We start from the raw sequence: 16,697 nt of genomic DNA, 5'->3' as shown, positions 1-16,697 counted from the left end.
TGTGGTGAGACATAATTAGTGATTCTTATACCTAGTTCTGTGGTAAAGTGAGTATAATTGATTGGTGGATTATGTGTGTTAAGAGTGAGTTGCCTATGTTACTAAAGTTATGGAACTTAGCCTTGTTGTTTATACTTGGAAGTTTGAGTTGAGCTCGAGGTTAGCATAGTCGGTATACTTTTGTGAGTGTTCTGATGATTACATATGAACCATGTTAGGTGAGACTTGAGAGTTATTGCTAGTTTTGGAATCTCATTTGGGCATCCACTTCGCGGTAATCAGGATTAGTAGTCAGAGTTCTTGAGATGTAATTATAAGTTGGGATCGATAGATATTGAGCTGAGATGAGTTAGATGTTTTGGGTGGTTGTCTCGTGGTTTGGAGAATGTCACCATTTATGCCTTAGGTTTCGATAGTATAAAACGATCTCCTTGGGATAATAGAATGAGCAAAAGAACTTTTGAATTTGGATTTTGATTGATGGTTTACTATTTTGAGGAACCCATGGTTGACCCTAGTTGAATCTGAGTATAGGTTTGTTAGAAGCTTTGACCTTGATCTCGTGGGAGTTGTTTGAGAATTTGGAGTGGTGAAATCACACCTATAGTGGAGTACCTTGTTTCATGGAATGGCTTAGGATGAAGTAGCGTAAGTGTTTCGAGGAAACTCTTGGGAGTGTTGTGGTTATAAGTTTTGTTGATAGGAAGTTTTCAGAACCATTTGGATGATGTTGTTATTTGAGATTTGAGTGTCTGGCGTTTCCTTGTTGTCTAATTTCCCTTTTTTTTTTTTTTTTTTTTTTCCTTGATCATAAGCGTTACCGTTCATACCTCTTTTCCTTGCTTCATCATACTCCTTCCGTAATTTTGATGTTGGTAACTTAAAGCCCTATCTTATACATCCTCGTAAATTTGACTTCGAATCTTACCCCTAGGGGGGGGTTCATCATAGCTCTTTTGACTAGTTAGGATTGAATCCTCTTAGCGTTCCTTGATCTTAGGATATCTGAATTCTTTTCATTTCGTACCATTTCTAAACATTTCAAACTACCATTTTGGTTCGTTGTTAAATATTTTATGCTACTTTTACAAAACTTTACCTATTTAAAGGTTCGAAAATGAAAATTTAATTTAGTACTCTATTTGTTCTTTGAGTGTAAAATTATTTATCATGATTCTAATTGCTAAGCCCGAGTTACTTTAAATTTTGCTCAATTTCTAACTAACTTTGATTTATTTATGATCCCTTGTCAAAGTTAATATTATAATTTCAAGGACTTGACTCCTTTTTGAGTTCAAAAATGAAACTTTTATTTTCATTTTGGCTTTTGCAAAAGAAAATTTGAGTTGATTACCCTTTTTCGATTGGTTATAACGTTGATGGAATGTTAGGACTCGTTATTAAAGGCGTCTAATAACTTGTCCTGCGCTTATCGATGAATGATTTTTGTTTAAAACGTGTCTTTGACTTGGAAAGTTAGCGTTCTTGTGTGCACGACAAGAACAATTTCGTTCCATGAATGAGACTTATACTTTTGAAGACTCTCCGTTAATGTTTTTGAAAATTTTGACTTTTGATTTATAGAATGATTTACATTTCGATCTGGGTATGTCGGAAAGTTTTATTTGAAGCTTTTGAACGAATTTTAATTCTTACGATAAGTAACCTTTTAATGTTTTGATTAGCGATTTCGAAATTCCGGTTTTATTTTTATAACCTTTTATTTCTACTTTCAAGTTTCGAGGACGAAACTTTTTAAAAGATGGGGTGATTGTAACACCCGCGAATTTCTCATTTTGACAATTAAAATGTATTTGACCGTTTAATTGGTTTATTTTATATTTTTAAATTATTTAAGTCATTTTAAAACATACTTTTTATTAAAGCTATAATTTTAAGACTTAATTTATATAAAAATAAATATTTTGTCGGATAGTATTAATAGGGATAATAATAGTAATTTTCCGTCTTAAATTATAAGTGTATTTCCGTCTAGCTAGATCGTTGCATTTCTTTTATAAAGCTGTTTCTTTTCGGACCAATCCGATTCCTTCTACACATAATCACACTCTCTTTATCTCTAACTTACAATATATTATTATTATTATTATTATTATTATTATTATATAATATTATTAATGTTGTCATAATGCCGCCCCCACCCCCTGCATTCCTATCTTTCTTTTCGTCTTCTTCTCCCTTTGAAAACAAAAGCAACTGCAGCAACCAAAAATACACCATCAGAACTCACAAACTCATTTCCGCCGTCCTTAAAACCCAGATTTCGACTTCATCCTTTCACCATTCCTCCTGATTTTTGTACCATTCTTCTCCTTATCTCTTCCTTCATCTTTTAAGGTAAGAAAGACATAGTCTTGTGGAGTTTTCATCTCGACCCGTCTCATGAAGGTAACGTTTTTAAACTAATCTCTTTGTTATTACGGTTTCTAGGTGAAGACTTTGAGAACCCTGAAGGAAAGCTCGGACTTGGGACGTTTTTCACTCGAGAATTCGAAAGTTAAAGGTAACGGTGATAGGTTACTCGACAATCGTCGAAATTTCTATCTTTTGTGTCCTTTTAAATGTTCTTGTTTATTAAAGTTTAAACCTTTATATTGTTTGGCATTTGTATGAGGTTTCTCGTCTGGAATGATGTTTGATATGGGACTGTTTTGAGCCCGAGTTTCCGTCATGAGCCCTGTGTGTTTGAGCCCGGTTTATGGCTCATACGGATTCGTGATTGTGGTTGCTTGAGTTCAGTTTTGGGGTGGTCTATGTTATGCGCCTTAGGACTGGGTCGGGTTCGGCTTTTATGCGTCTTTTGATTCTGCTTTGGTCTGATTTTTGGGTCGGATTAAGAAGTGGTGTGAGGGGTGGCCATGGGTAGTCGGATGGTGTAAATGGTAGTCGGGTGTCGGCTGTTCGTGGCCGCGTTAGGGTGTTGTGATCTGAATTTTCGAGTTGGAACGATGTAGCCCTCGAGGTTGCTTGAGCGGTTTATGGGGGTATGTTTCGGCCTAGCTTGGACCGTAAATCCGAGTTGTGATACGGGTTTTGGGTAGCTTGCTAGGTGGTCAGCTTGGGGCAGCCGTGGAGGGGTGGTCAGGCGGGCTGCTGTTGGCGAGTTGTGGCTGGCCGTAGGCTGTTGGTGCGGCCATGGCTTGGCTGCCTTGAGGTGGTCTCGGGAGGGAGGCATGGACACACCCACCATGTTCCCATTTCCCTTTTGTTTCCTTTTGATGTTGATAAGCTTAAGTTATTTGGGCTTATTATGTTTACCCCATTGGATTTAGTTATGCTTCAAATTGGGCTTGCACACATATTTTGGGCTAGTTGGGTCACCTCTCTGTATTGTGGGTACTTTTGGTGCCAATTTCGGGTTTTGATTGAAATGTTTAAATTCCGTCACATGTTTTATATAACGTAATCCGTTAAATATAGTTTATCTATGTATTTTTCTCACATGAATTATAATTATGGAATTCCTTATTTGATCATCCCATTCATATATATAATGACATGCTTTCATTATAATACGCATCTAATTCAATCATATATGCTTTGTAAGTAGTGAATGGTCTATCTTACATTTGAGTAATTTATAATTAAATCCTTGCTTTGCTCATTATAAATGGTTCATTTCCGTTTGTTTACAATTTTATTCAAGTGACAAATATTGAAGAATTGGGTTACTCATTCATGTTCATGAATATAATTTGGCATGAAATGTCCTATTTAGATTATCATCGGCTCATTTCATTAGTAGTCTCTTTCCAAGTTGATTCGTATCGCTTGGTTGAGTCGTGTTCGTTTGATAAAGCCTTTATGCTACCGTAATGCTTGACTTATCTTTACGCCTCTTTCGGACTGTCCTGCCGATTGTGGGTTTAGCTCATATCTTCCGCCTCTTTCGGACTGTCCTGCCGATTGTGGGTTCTCGATTTCCGATTTAGGGTTCGGGTCTTGGATGCGGACTGTCCTGCCGCATGTCGAATCGGGAACGTGTCTTTGTCCCGAGAGTCCGCGATTTAGACTAGGACTGAGTCTTGGGAGTACCATTGTCGTCCTACCAGGGGAATTATATTTTGATATATGAGTAGTAAAGGTCTTGCTTGGTTGTAGATATTTGTATTTGTCTGTTGTTTGTTTTGGTCCTATCGGACACTAGGGGTGAGCTATAAGCCCTCTAGTTGCGATATGATCGTCGGGATTGATGTTCCCATCCGTTCTTATGGTGAGATGCAAGCCATAAGTATGAATGTGACATTAGTAGCCACGTCCCGTGAATTGTTTGCTAAGTGGTTTTCCAAATAATGGCTACAGTTTCTATTTTTGTAATTTGCATTGATTGATCCCTACTTAACTGCTTCACATGATTCGGATTCTAATCTCATATCTATGTTGTATTTCCGGGAAATGCGTGCTTCTGTATAAGTGACCGTATTCTTGTCTCTCATATTATTTAATTGTCTCACATGAATAGTTTAACCGTTATCATGCTAATGTTGATCTATCTCGTTCCATCTCATTTAATTACCATGTTTAAACATAAACTTGATATCCATATTCTTTTGTAAGAGTCTTACATGACTTACCTGTTTTAGTTCTTTGTTATGTTCGTTTCGACATTTTGTGGCTGGGAGAACCTTGAGTTACTCCCCACTGACTGTGGCGTTCATGTTTACATGAATGACAGGTATTAGTGGTGCATTCATGGGGTGAAGACATGTGTGAGCTAGCGAGCACTTTGGCCTTATAGTCGGTTTATTAGGATTCCTCAGACTCACCTTTTATTGTATTGTCATTCGAGGGATATATTTTCCCTCACCTCGACTATCACGTTTGTATAATTTAAAATCTTTATTTCCGCACACTTTATTTATGTTTTAGATTTCGGTGAACCCGCGCTTTAAATTTTTAAAAGTTTCAAAAATTCCCTAAAATTCCGCATTTTATTAGTTATATTTTCCGCGTTATTGCGGGGGTTCACAAATATTCTCGCTGATGTTACAGTTAAAGGTCTCCAGTTTCTCGACATTCTCAATCATGCTGAGAATGTGTGGGCTAACCGGTTGGCCCTTCTGGAGTCTCGCATCAAAGAAGCGAGTGGTATGCTCATAGGTCACGATTCTCGGTGCTTTCGAGAATTCCTTAGTGAGCGTGGTGAAAATCTTGTTTGCACCATGGGTTATGAAGCGTTTCTGCAAATTGGGTTCCATTGCAAAAATGAGTACGTTTTTAATCGCACCCGCTTCCATACAGAAATCATTAAACTTGGTGATTTCAAAGAAGCTCTAGCCGTGGGACCGGGTTTGCCGGGAGGGGCTCTAATAGATATTTGAGCTTCCGTCAGCAGCGCGCAAGCATTCCGTAATGCCGCCTCCCGGTCCGCGAAGTTTGATCCATCATTCTTGATCGAGTAGACGATTCATCCGATTCATGAAGATCCGAAGCCAGGACTCACGGTCCAATGTGGCACTTGGCATTGGGTTATCAGTAGAACCAGCCATTTGTTTATTTGCAGTTTAAAAGTTCGTGATCTACACTGAAAAAGAAAGAAAAACAAAACGAAATAAGCAACTCATCGAGGTGATTTAAGTCTATTTAAAATTCATTTTAAACATGTAGACTCTCGCACTTGCATAATTGATCTCCCTCAAGAATGATACAAGTGATCCCAAGACTCAATTTCTGTAAATTGATAAGCCAACTGTTTAGCTAATTCTTCCGGAAGAACTCTTGGTCGATAGATTTCCGTAAATCCTATCTATAGTCCACCATAGTCACAGGATCGTACGAGTGACCATAGTGTTGAGATAAAATAGGTCAATCGGTTCCAACTTACCCGACGTAGAAGGGGTCATATTATGCCTACCGACGAAGAAGGGACTCATTGGAGTTTGACCTATAAAGACCGTTCTCAATTTTTGTTTATACGAGGAAGATCCCATCAACTTAATTATAATTCATTTTAAGTGAACGAATAACTAGCGTCTGCGTGAATGAATCAATTTGAGTGATGGCTTAAAAAACGTGTGACATGAGAATGTCAATGAAAACTAACTCGTGACCTCTATATGTGTCAGTTTTCATGCAATAATTAGGTGGTTTGGTTTTTAGGCGGAATATGATGCATATTATCGTTTACGAAAAATAAATAAAAGAATGCAATACGTAAATAAAAATTCCTAGTGTGGCCTATCCTAGTAAAACAAAACATAAAACAACTTTGGAATCCACCGTTGGACCCGAGAAGCTTGTCTTGATGTTCCATCTTGATCCAAGTAGCGGGAGTGAGCATCCGGTCTCCATCTTTGGTCTTCTCAAAAATTACAATTTAAAATTACAAATATAAACCTATTTACATTCTAATTGAAAACTGTAATTACAAGTGAAAAATCCCAAAACGGAGATACGAGATCTCAAAATATAACCAAGACCGTGTTCCATCATTACGGTAACACGTTCTACTAAGGCCACACTAAGTTACAACCGTTTGCAAAAATAAATAAATACGTAATAAAAGGCATTCAAGGCATTCAACAAAACGATAATAAAATGCATCAACTAAAAACAAATTCATTCGTGACATAATTCTGTAATTATGTTAAATTTATCCAAACCACCTTTTAATGATTAAAATTCATGTGATAAAACCGCTTCTATAATTTAATTTTAACCCATTACAATCTGTTACTTTAAATACGCTTTAAAATAACTTAATGGTACGTGTGTGAACCGTTTCACAATCATAGCGAGTGTACAATATCCGTATAAAGTACATATTGAAGCCAAAAGAAAATTTAAAGCAAAAGGAATAAATTTTCAAAGCTGTCAAAACAGAAATCCCTCGATCCAGGGACACAGGTGCTCGATCGAGGAACAAAAGGGCTCGATCGACTGAACTGCAAGTCGATCGAGAGGTGTGCTAATGAGAAGGTGTTCGATCGACTAAACTGGTGGTCGATCGAGTACTTTTATCAGCAAAGCTGCTCGATCGAGTACGAGGACATCTCGATCGAGCAGTCAGGGTTTTAAAAGGGGTCGATCGAGTGCAGCAAGGACTCGATCGAATAAAAACATGACAGAAAAAACACTCGATCGATTAAAAACTTGTTCGATCGAGTACAAAACTTTCTGAAAAACTCCAAACCCTCGTGAAACAAGTTTTATGATACAAAACCAAAACAATTTTGATCAAAAACGCATAAAATCAATTTATAATTGACAAAACTTTAACATATTGCTATAATATCTGTATAAAATAACAAGATGCAAAAACGAATTGAAAACAAAATCAGCCGTGTAAAGAGCCGCACGGTTTTCAATGCACAAAATCATCGTTTCATAATCGTTTTATGAAAAACACATAGAAAAATTTACGTGGCCTCGCTCTGATACCACTTGTGGGTTAATATCCGTATAATACCCTTTAAATTTAGGACTATAACGTAAATTTAACATGCGAATATCGTCATAAAACATAAATACAATAGAGAAACGATAAAGATAGAAATCAACCTCGGGTCCTTTGATGCACGGCGTAAAGAACAGAAATCAAATGATATTCCCTCCTAATTGTTGCTACCTCTCCTCTCTTTCTTGGTGTGTTCATCCCAGCAGTGTCGCGCAAGACCTTGTCCGAGATATGCCCTTGTGCTAGAACGTGTTCTCCGATTGCCTTGCAATATTGGGAGAACTGATTGTGAGTTTTCTCGAGATGTGAGATCTCAGTTTCAGAGAAAACTTAATCTCCAAAACCCTAATTTTGTTTCACTAATGAGGATTAGGTCAACATCAAGGAGAAAGGCTCTCCTTTTTGTTCTCCTTAATCGGCCAAAACCGAGAGCCCTAATGGGGAAGTGGGCTTCCACTTCCTCTTACTTTTAGCTCGAGGTCCAGTTCGCCAAAATGCTAAAATGTATATGACGGGTTTGTATTATAAACTGTCATCGGTTATCGGTTATTAATACATCGACTAATAACACGGATTAGTTGAAGTATTAATACATGTCCGACAAAGACAGTATTGTATAATTAATATTCAATATACATTTAATTAAATATAAAACGCTTATATTTAATTTTACGAATTAACTGGTTAATTCGCCTTAGCTAATAATATTTAATCCGTATTAAATATAATATCTCAACATCACATATTTGACTAATTACTAGTCAAATAACTCGGACTAACTGGTTAGTCAAAATTGGCATCTACATGACGTATTTTCATCTTGTCACGTCTCTCAAACGTATCCTATAGGTGTGACTTTTAGGGACCAGTTGATCACCGCCATCTGTATGACAATAACGTCAAACTTATCTAGCAAGCCAACCGTTATTGATAAACGTGGATCAACTGATAATAATACCAAAAGTATACCCTTTGATCCTTTTAGAGGTTTATAAGTCCTTGCAGTAACTGTTAAGGACACCAACCCCAACATCTTACTTGGCGGAGATGTGTATCTAACAAGGTAAAAGAGTGTATCTAGCAAGGTAAAGACGTGTATCTAGCAATCTAGAGAAGTGTACCTGACTTGGCGGAGATGTGTATCTAACAAGGTAAAAGAGTGTATCCAACAAGGTAAAAACATGTATCTAGCAATCTAAAGAAGTATATCTGACTAAGCGGAGATGTGTATCTAACAAGGTAAAAGAGTGTATATAGCAAGGTAAATGAGTGTATCTCTCAAGGTAATAACATAAACGTAAGAACCTTTGCACACTACATACAATGCATGATATTGGCTCATGCACGTCATTGCTTAAAGCTGATTATGGACTTTGCATCCTTAGTTGTGCACCGTCGACAAGACTTGGCTCATCCTTTATACTACTACTACATTGCTTGTGTTTTGACATGTATTAGTCACCAATTCTTTAGTTAACTAGGCTATATGGGACTCGAACCCATACTTTTGTACGAAATTTGTACATCGCTCTCCCATTTGAGCTAATAGCCTTTAATATATGTCAAGCAAAGTTGAAATGAGGGGTATATAATGACCCAAATTTTCAAACGTGAATTAATCAAGCAGATAAATTCCACAAACTCCACAATTGTAAACCCAGCACAATGACAACCAAATTAAGCCAGAACAACAAGAAAAAATCCACATTTTCCGCAAATTAAGCATCAAATTAAATCTATAAACACAATCAAACAACCTAAAACCTAACCCAATTCATCAAAATACAATCTTGCTGTACATTTTACTCAATCACAAACACAATTAAACCCAAAATTCACAAACCCTAACTTAAACAACAACCAAATCACATCATCAATTACACACAAAAGATTAAATCTTTGCTGAAAATTCAATAAACCCAATTCATAAACAGTCTGGAAAAAAAAGGAGAAAAAGGAAGTTACAGGGCCATGAGCTTCTTCCTGAGAGAACATCCAATGCTGCTCTAATGGAACCATAGAAAAATTCTTAGTATTACTTCCTGAGAGAACATCCAACTGTTGCTAAAATGTTCATAATTCGTACCATGAGCATCTTCCTCGTCAACTGTTAAGCTCTCATAAATGGGGATTTACTCTATTTCATCTCTTTTCTATAACTACGCCGGTTGACAATGCATTTGTTTCAATAATAAGCTTAAAATACAGTACATCTGTAGATAAACGTTAGTCATTTCAATAAGAATGTGATGATAAAAGGTTAAGAAGCAAGTCGGAACAAACAAAATTAAAAGAGAGAAAGCATCGCTAAATAATTACTGAGTATAATAAGCCAACAGATGCTATATAACAAAGTAGTAACAAACCCCAGGCAGTTGTGAACAAGAGCAACATGATGGAGAGTATTGAAGCCAAAGATCAAGTTTTTAGCTACCTTCATCAGTAAACAGCCGAACGACTTCTGCCTCAATCTCCTCATTAATCCGAGTCTTATACACTTCTTTCACTTCCTCCTTCTTAACATACTACAATCAATCCATCCAAAAACACAACTCAAATACCAATTCATAATTTCAAACAAAATCACTCTAACTAAATAAACAACTACATTACAATGAAAACCAATGGAAATTGAATCACGGAAAAAACCTGAGCTGGTGCAGCGAAGAATCAAACCCTAGAATCGAAAAAACCTAGATTTTTCGGCGCATTAGTGAATCGAATATAATGATAATAATCTGAAATCGGATTTGCAAATGTTTGATTGATTGATAATCGAGGAGCATCATAGTTTCAGTCGGTTAAAGTCAAACATAAACGTTACTCGAGTAATAGCAAGTCTTAGCAAATAACGACTGAGATTCAATATTGGCTTACTTCCTCCCTCTTAAAAGTCATAAACCGAGGATAAGTGCTAAAAGACCTTGGGACATCACTAATAGGCGGGGAAAAGAACACTAAATAAAGTAATAAACAAAGTCAATAAACATGACCCTGAATTAAGTCCAAAATCTAGGGTCGGGGATAGCCACCAGGCTTGTCTGAAGAGGAGGCGGGTGTTGGATCCGACTCAACCCAGGAGCTTAAGAGTATTGCAGGTGCGGCCATTTGAATTTGCCTGGTGATTGTATGGGTGTCTAACTAATCTGGTTGAGCTTGATCAATGCGCAGAGAATTCATAAGGCTCATACACTAACTTGAACTTTATGACTTCAACTATCGAAGACAAATGATGAACACCGAAGCTACCTTAAAAATCACCGCATAATGCACGAGTTTAACACACATTAAGCAAGCCGAATGATGGCCTGATATAACAATTTTGTGTACAACAAAAATAAGCCACCCTCCAATAATCTAAGTTTCGACACACGTATTTATCAATCAAGAAGCAACATATGATTCCAACCCTTGAGGGGAATGTGAAATATACCCACTTAAAAGAAACTCACTGCTTTGGCACAAAGCTAAAAATACAAGTCTACCGAAGCATAAACCAAGGAGTGACTGCATTCCTAATAAAAGTGAGCATTTTGTTCAACCCAGAAGATAACTAAAATTGCACATCTATAAAGCAAATTCCCTTCCCCACCCTCATAAACATATACCAACAGACCTCATTTGCAAGAAACACACAACAGAATTAATCCATCTTAATGGCTTATCTAGGTTCCAATTTTATTTGCACCAAAGAGCAACAACAGTACTCTAGTGTCTCAAAAGCTCGCGCACAGAGGTATTTGTTTGCGAATAACATAAAAATAAATCAATTAATCCGACTATTTTAAAACCTAGCATTCCCAAATCCTCACCACGCTCAATGGCTGTTTGTTTAAATTATACGGAGTAGAAGAAAACACACCAAGTCGATTTTGAGTTACTAGATACATACCCGTAGCATGTGTAAATCAAACAATTGTGAGCAGCGATGGTTAATGTTTCATTCAACACCATTAGCCATCGCAGAAATTCTTAAATTAGTAACCTTACCGGTCATCCGCAAAGCCATCACATGCTCCATTTGATCATACTATTGCCGACGATTTCCCGTCACAAATTTAATTTCTCCGGCTTGCAGGTCTTGTTCTTCCGGCGAGATGAACCAATGATGTGAAGCATGAAGGAGACAAACGAAATAAACGGGTTCGGCTATGTTGAAGGTCGGCATCGCTAGTAGATTAGGTGGTCACAGTGGGGTTTTCTATGTTTTTCGGCTGTTATTGGTGGTTCGGCGTCGGCGATTAGAGATCGTGGAATAGTAGCCTGTGTCGGTGTGAGAGAGAAAGAGGATATGAATAATTGAATGTCTGGGAGCGCAGAGTGAGGGAATAGTTTACAATTGAAATGTAAAGCGCGTGTTTTATTGATTTTGGGTAGTTCATACGGTTCGCACCGTACTTTAGTTCGCGACTGACCCGATATATATATATATATATATATATATATATATATATATATATATATATATATATATATATATATATATAGAGAGAGAGAGAGAGAGAGAGAGAGAGAGAGAGAGAGAGAGAGAGAGAGAGAGAGAGAGAGAGAGAGAGAGAGAAAGAGAGAGAGAGAGAGAGAGAGAGAAGAGATCATGTAAGGCCATGATATATATTGAGTCCATAAGTTCTATTATGAGCCATTGGATGGAGGGATGAGATGAACCCACCCAAAGTCATTATAGAAGCTAATTAACACACTTTACTAATCCACCCTAACTAACCACTAATTTACTATATATTTGTTTTCTACCCACCCATTTCTCTCTCATCTCACACATTTCACTCTTCTCTTCTCTTAAAACCTCAATAAAAAAAAACCCAAAAAATCCAAATAAATAAAAAAACCCAAAAAATCCAAATAAATAAAAAAAAACCCAAAAAATCCAAATAAATAAAAAAACCCAAAAAATCCAAATAAATAAAAAAACCCAAAAAATCCAAATAAATCATTTATTTCTCTCTTCTTCATTCACCACCACCCACCACTATCCCACCCGACACCTCCCACCGCCCACCTCTACCTCCACAACCGCCGTTGGTAAATTATACAAACCCGTTTTTTTTTTTTTTTTTTTTTTTTTTTTCCAGATTTTGCGTCTCGGTTTTTTCCGTCACTTTTTTTTTTTTTTCAGATTTTGTGTTAAATTTGTTGTTTGTGGTCGGTTTATTCTATTTGTTAATTTTTGTTAGTTTTTGTTGTTATTTATTCTTTTCAAATCTCTTCTTGTTATACGTTTTTTTTTTAAAAAAAATCAGGTTTAAAATATCGTTTTTTTTGGTGATATACTTTTTTTCATCTAAGATCTACTAAAATATTTTTCATAAAATTTGTTGTTAAAATTTTTATATAAAAATGATATAAATTGACTAAAGTTATACAAATAAAGACTAAAGTTATACAAAAATGGTCTAAAGCTATACAAAAATTGACTAAAGTTATACAAATAAGGACTAAAGTTATACAAAAATTGACTAAAGTTATACCAATATGGACTAAAGTTATACAAATAAAGACTAAAGTTATACAAAAACTGACTAAAGTTATACAAATATAGACTAAAGTTATACAAATTTAGACTAAAGTTATACAAAAATGGACTAAAGTTATACAAAAATGGCGTAAAGTTATACAAAAATGGCCTAAAGTTATACAAATAAGGACTAAAGTTATACAAATAAGGACTAAAGTTATACAAAAATTGAATAAAGTTATACAAATAAGGACTAAAGTTATACAAAAATTGACTAAAGTTATACAAATATGGACTAAAGTTATACAAATATGGACTAAAGTTATACAAAAATTGACTAAAGTTATACAAAAATGGACTAAAGCTATACAAAAATGGCCTAAAGTTATACAAATAAGGACTAAAGTTTACTCCATATTTGTATAACTTTAGTCAATTTTTGTATAACTTTAATCCAGTTTTGTATAACTTTACTCCATATTTGTATAACTTTAGTTCATTTTTGTATAAAATTATGTAACTTTACTAAAAAATTGTGCAACTTTAGTCCATAATAGTATAACTTCAGTCATTTTTTGTATAACTTTAGTCCAAATTTGTATAACTTGAGTCAAAAATTGTATAACTTTAGTCAATTTGTGTAACTTTAGTCAAAAATTGTATAACTTTAGTGCATAATAGTATAACTTCAGTCATTTTTTGTATAACTTTAGTACAAATTTGTATAATTTTAGTCCAAAATTGTACAAGTTACACAAATTTGTTAGTGAAGTTGCATTGTATAACTTCAGTCATTTTTTGTATAACTTTAGTCCAAATTTGTATAACTTTAGTTCAAAATTGTATAACTTTAGGAATATAAATTCAGATTTGAAAGCAACACAGTAAGAAGATGAGATTAAAGTTACTTTAGTCATATAGTCTGTAATTTTAATGTTTGAAGTGTATAACTTTAGTCGTAAATAGTGTAACTTTAGTAGCAGATAGTATAACTTTAGTTTTATTTACATATAGTTTTGAAAATTCAAAATAAAAAAAGTGATGAAAGTTGAAAAGAAGAAAACTAGATCTGAAAACTAATAATAAAAAAAATAACCAAATAACAATAACAAAAAAAGACCCATAATAACAAAAACCAAAAAAATCCATAATAACAAAAACCCGTTAATCTAACAAAAAAACTCGTAAATCTAACAAAAATACCAAATATAAAAAAAAAAACCAAATAATAATAACAATAAAAAATAAATAACAAAATCATGATTCATCAAAAAAAATTAACAATGAAAAATTTATATATCGTGTGTATAACTTTAATGCACGCAGTTTATAACTTTAATAGACAATATGTATAACTTTAGTCCAAAATTTGTGTAACTCCAATTTATACAATTTATAACTTTAGAGGTTAATAGTATAACTTTAATGTTTTAAGGGTATAACTTTAGTCGTAAATTGTATAACTTTAGTCATAAATTGTATAACTTTAGTCGTATAAACCAATTAAATTAACAAATTATATACAAAAATAAAATGTTGGTGAATGACTCATGAGAATAACAAATTATATGCATAAATCTAAGAAAAAACCCGTAAATTTAACAAAAAAACCCGAAAATCTAAGAAAAAACCCGTAAATCTAACAAAAACCGTAAAACCAACAATTAATAATTAAACAATACTACATGTGAAACGATTAAACTAACGACACAACAAATTAACAAATTGAAATATGAAATTAATAAAAATAACACCAACTAACAAAAAAAAAAAAAAAAAAAAAAAAATGTTTCACAGATGGCGAGACTCCAAAAGACCAGAACCCCTTTCACTATGGCAAGAATAACAATACTGACACATTACAAGATCAGAATATAAAAAAGGGGCCATCAAGACTTAGAGCCCAACAAACATGAATAGATTCAAAAGAATAAAGCAACTTGAGATCATCGACAAATTTGACACCACTTAAAATGGAGACCCTTGTCCTCTAGATAATAGCTACTGTTAACGAGAGAAATCAAGCTAACATAATAATATCTTGTACAGAATAGACCTAAGACATCGTATGTGGTGGGAGGCAGTGGAGATCGAATGGAGGGAGGCGGAAGTGGTGGGAGGCTGGGTTTTTTTTGGTTTACTGATGAGAGGAATGAGAGAAAATGAGGGTATGAGAGAAGTATGAAAGAATGAATAATGAGGAACTGAGTTGGGAGATTAGAATGGTGGAAGAGTTATACAAAATTAGGAGGAGTTATACAGAATTAGGGAGGGAGATTAGGGAGGTTCATTTGTGACCCTTGAATGAGATGTAATCTCATCCCTCCATTCCTTCCATCCTAAGGTCCTTATAAGGACTTAGGGACTCATAAGATGTAAGGGCCTTATGAGAACCCTTCTCTCTCTCTCTCTCTCTATATATATATATATATATATATAGAGAGATAGAGAGAGAGAGAGAGAGAGAGAGAGAGAGAGAGAGAGAGAGAGAGAGAGAGAGAGAAGAGATTAACTAAGGTCCTTAGATATATTAAGTCCATAAGTTCTAATGTGGGCGGTTGGATCAATCAAACCAATGACCAAGATTTCGCAGTCAAACCCCACTAAACCCCACTAAACTAATATTTTTGATTTACCTCTGTCCTCTTACCCACTAACCCATGCATGCTACACTGTTTGTCCATCAGTCCATGATCATTTCCCTCCTCATTTTCTAGACAATTCAAAACAACTTGCGGGTATTTTTCCCTCTATTTCCTGTCATTTCGTCTTCCCTTTCTTTCTTCACATTGCTGATAACTCCATTTTTATCACTACCAATTGACTCCATCCTAAGAAACGCCATTCTCATCACTACAAATTAATTCCAACTCGCCTGCAAACTCGCCTGTCTCCATTTTTTTATAAGGTATTTTTCCATTCCTTATTTAGTGATTTGTAGTTTGTTTTTCGTTAATTATTGCCTTTGTTAAACTATCATAAAAAGAGTTCATTTGATTTTTCAATCTTCAATTATGGGTTTGCTGATGTTGAGTTGTTCAATTGTTAATTATGGTTGTGCAGATCAAATTCGAGGTCATTTGATAATTAACAATGGTTTTTGCCAAGAAAAATGCTAAGAAATCTTCCAAGGAATCTGAATCGAAGGTCAAAAATCTCGTGTTGTTGGTATAACTCTTATAGAATGATGTGTAACTTCAATTAAATATCTGTATAACTCTAATCCCAATTGTTTGTCATCTATAGATGGATGTTGTAGAAAGTATTGACACGGGAGTTGATACCCAGGTTGAAAGTTTTGATTTTGATTTATACGTTACTAGTTGCCTAACTCTGCTTACTAGATGTATAACTTTAGTACTCAATATGTATAACTCTGGTTACTAGATGTATAACTGTAGTACGCAATATGTATAACTCTGGTTTCTAGTTGTATAACTCTGGGTTCTAGATGTATAGCTCTTCTGATTTTGTGACCAACTCCTTTCTCATAATGTGAAACTCTAATTGTTATATGTATAACTATACTTCTAATTAGTTTCCATGCATAGAGTTATACAATATATGCCTACAAATATACAATTTATACCTGGATTTATACAATATATAGCTAGAGTTATACAATTTATACGTTGGAGTTATACATTAGATGCCTGGAGTTATACCTAGAGTTATTCCTGGAGTTATACATTATAATGTATATGCTTACAGTTATACATTATATGACCAGAGTTATACATTATATGGCTAGAGTTATACATTACATGGCCAGAGTTATACTTTCTATTGCTAGAGTTATACATTCTA

This window comes from Silene latifolia, chromosome 11, assembly GCF_048544455.1.
Source record: "Silene latifolia isolate original U9 population chromosome 11, ASM4854445v1, whole genome shotgun sequence".
NCBI classification, from domain to species: domain Eukaryota; kingdom Viridiplantae; phylum Streptophyta; class Magnoliopsida; order Caryophyllales; family Caryophyllaceae; genus Silene; species Silene latifolia.
Note: the sequence above shows the minus strand (reverse complement) of the source record.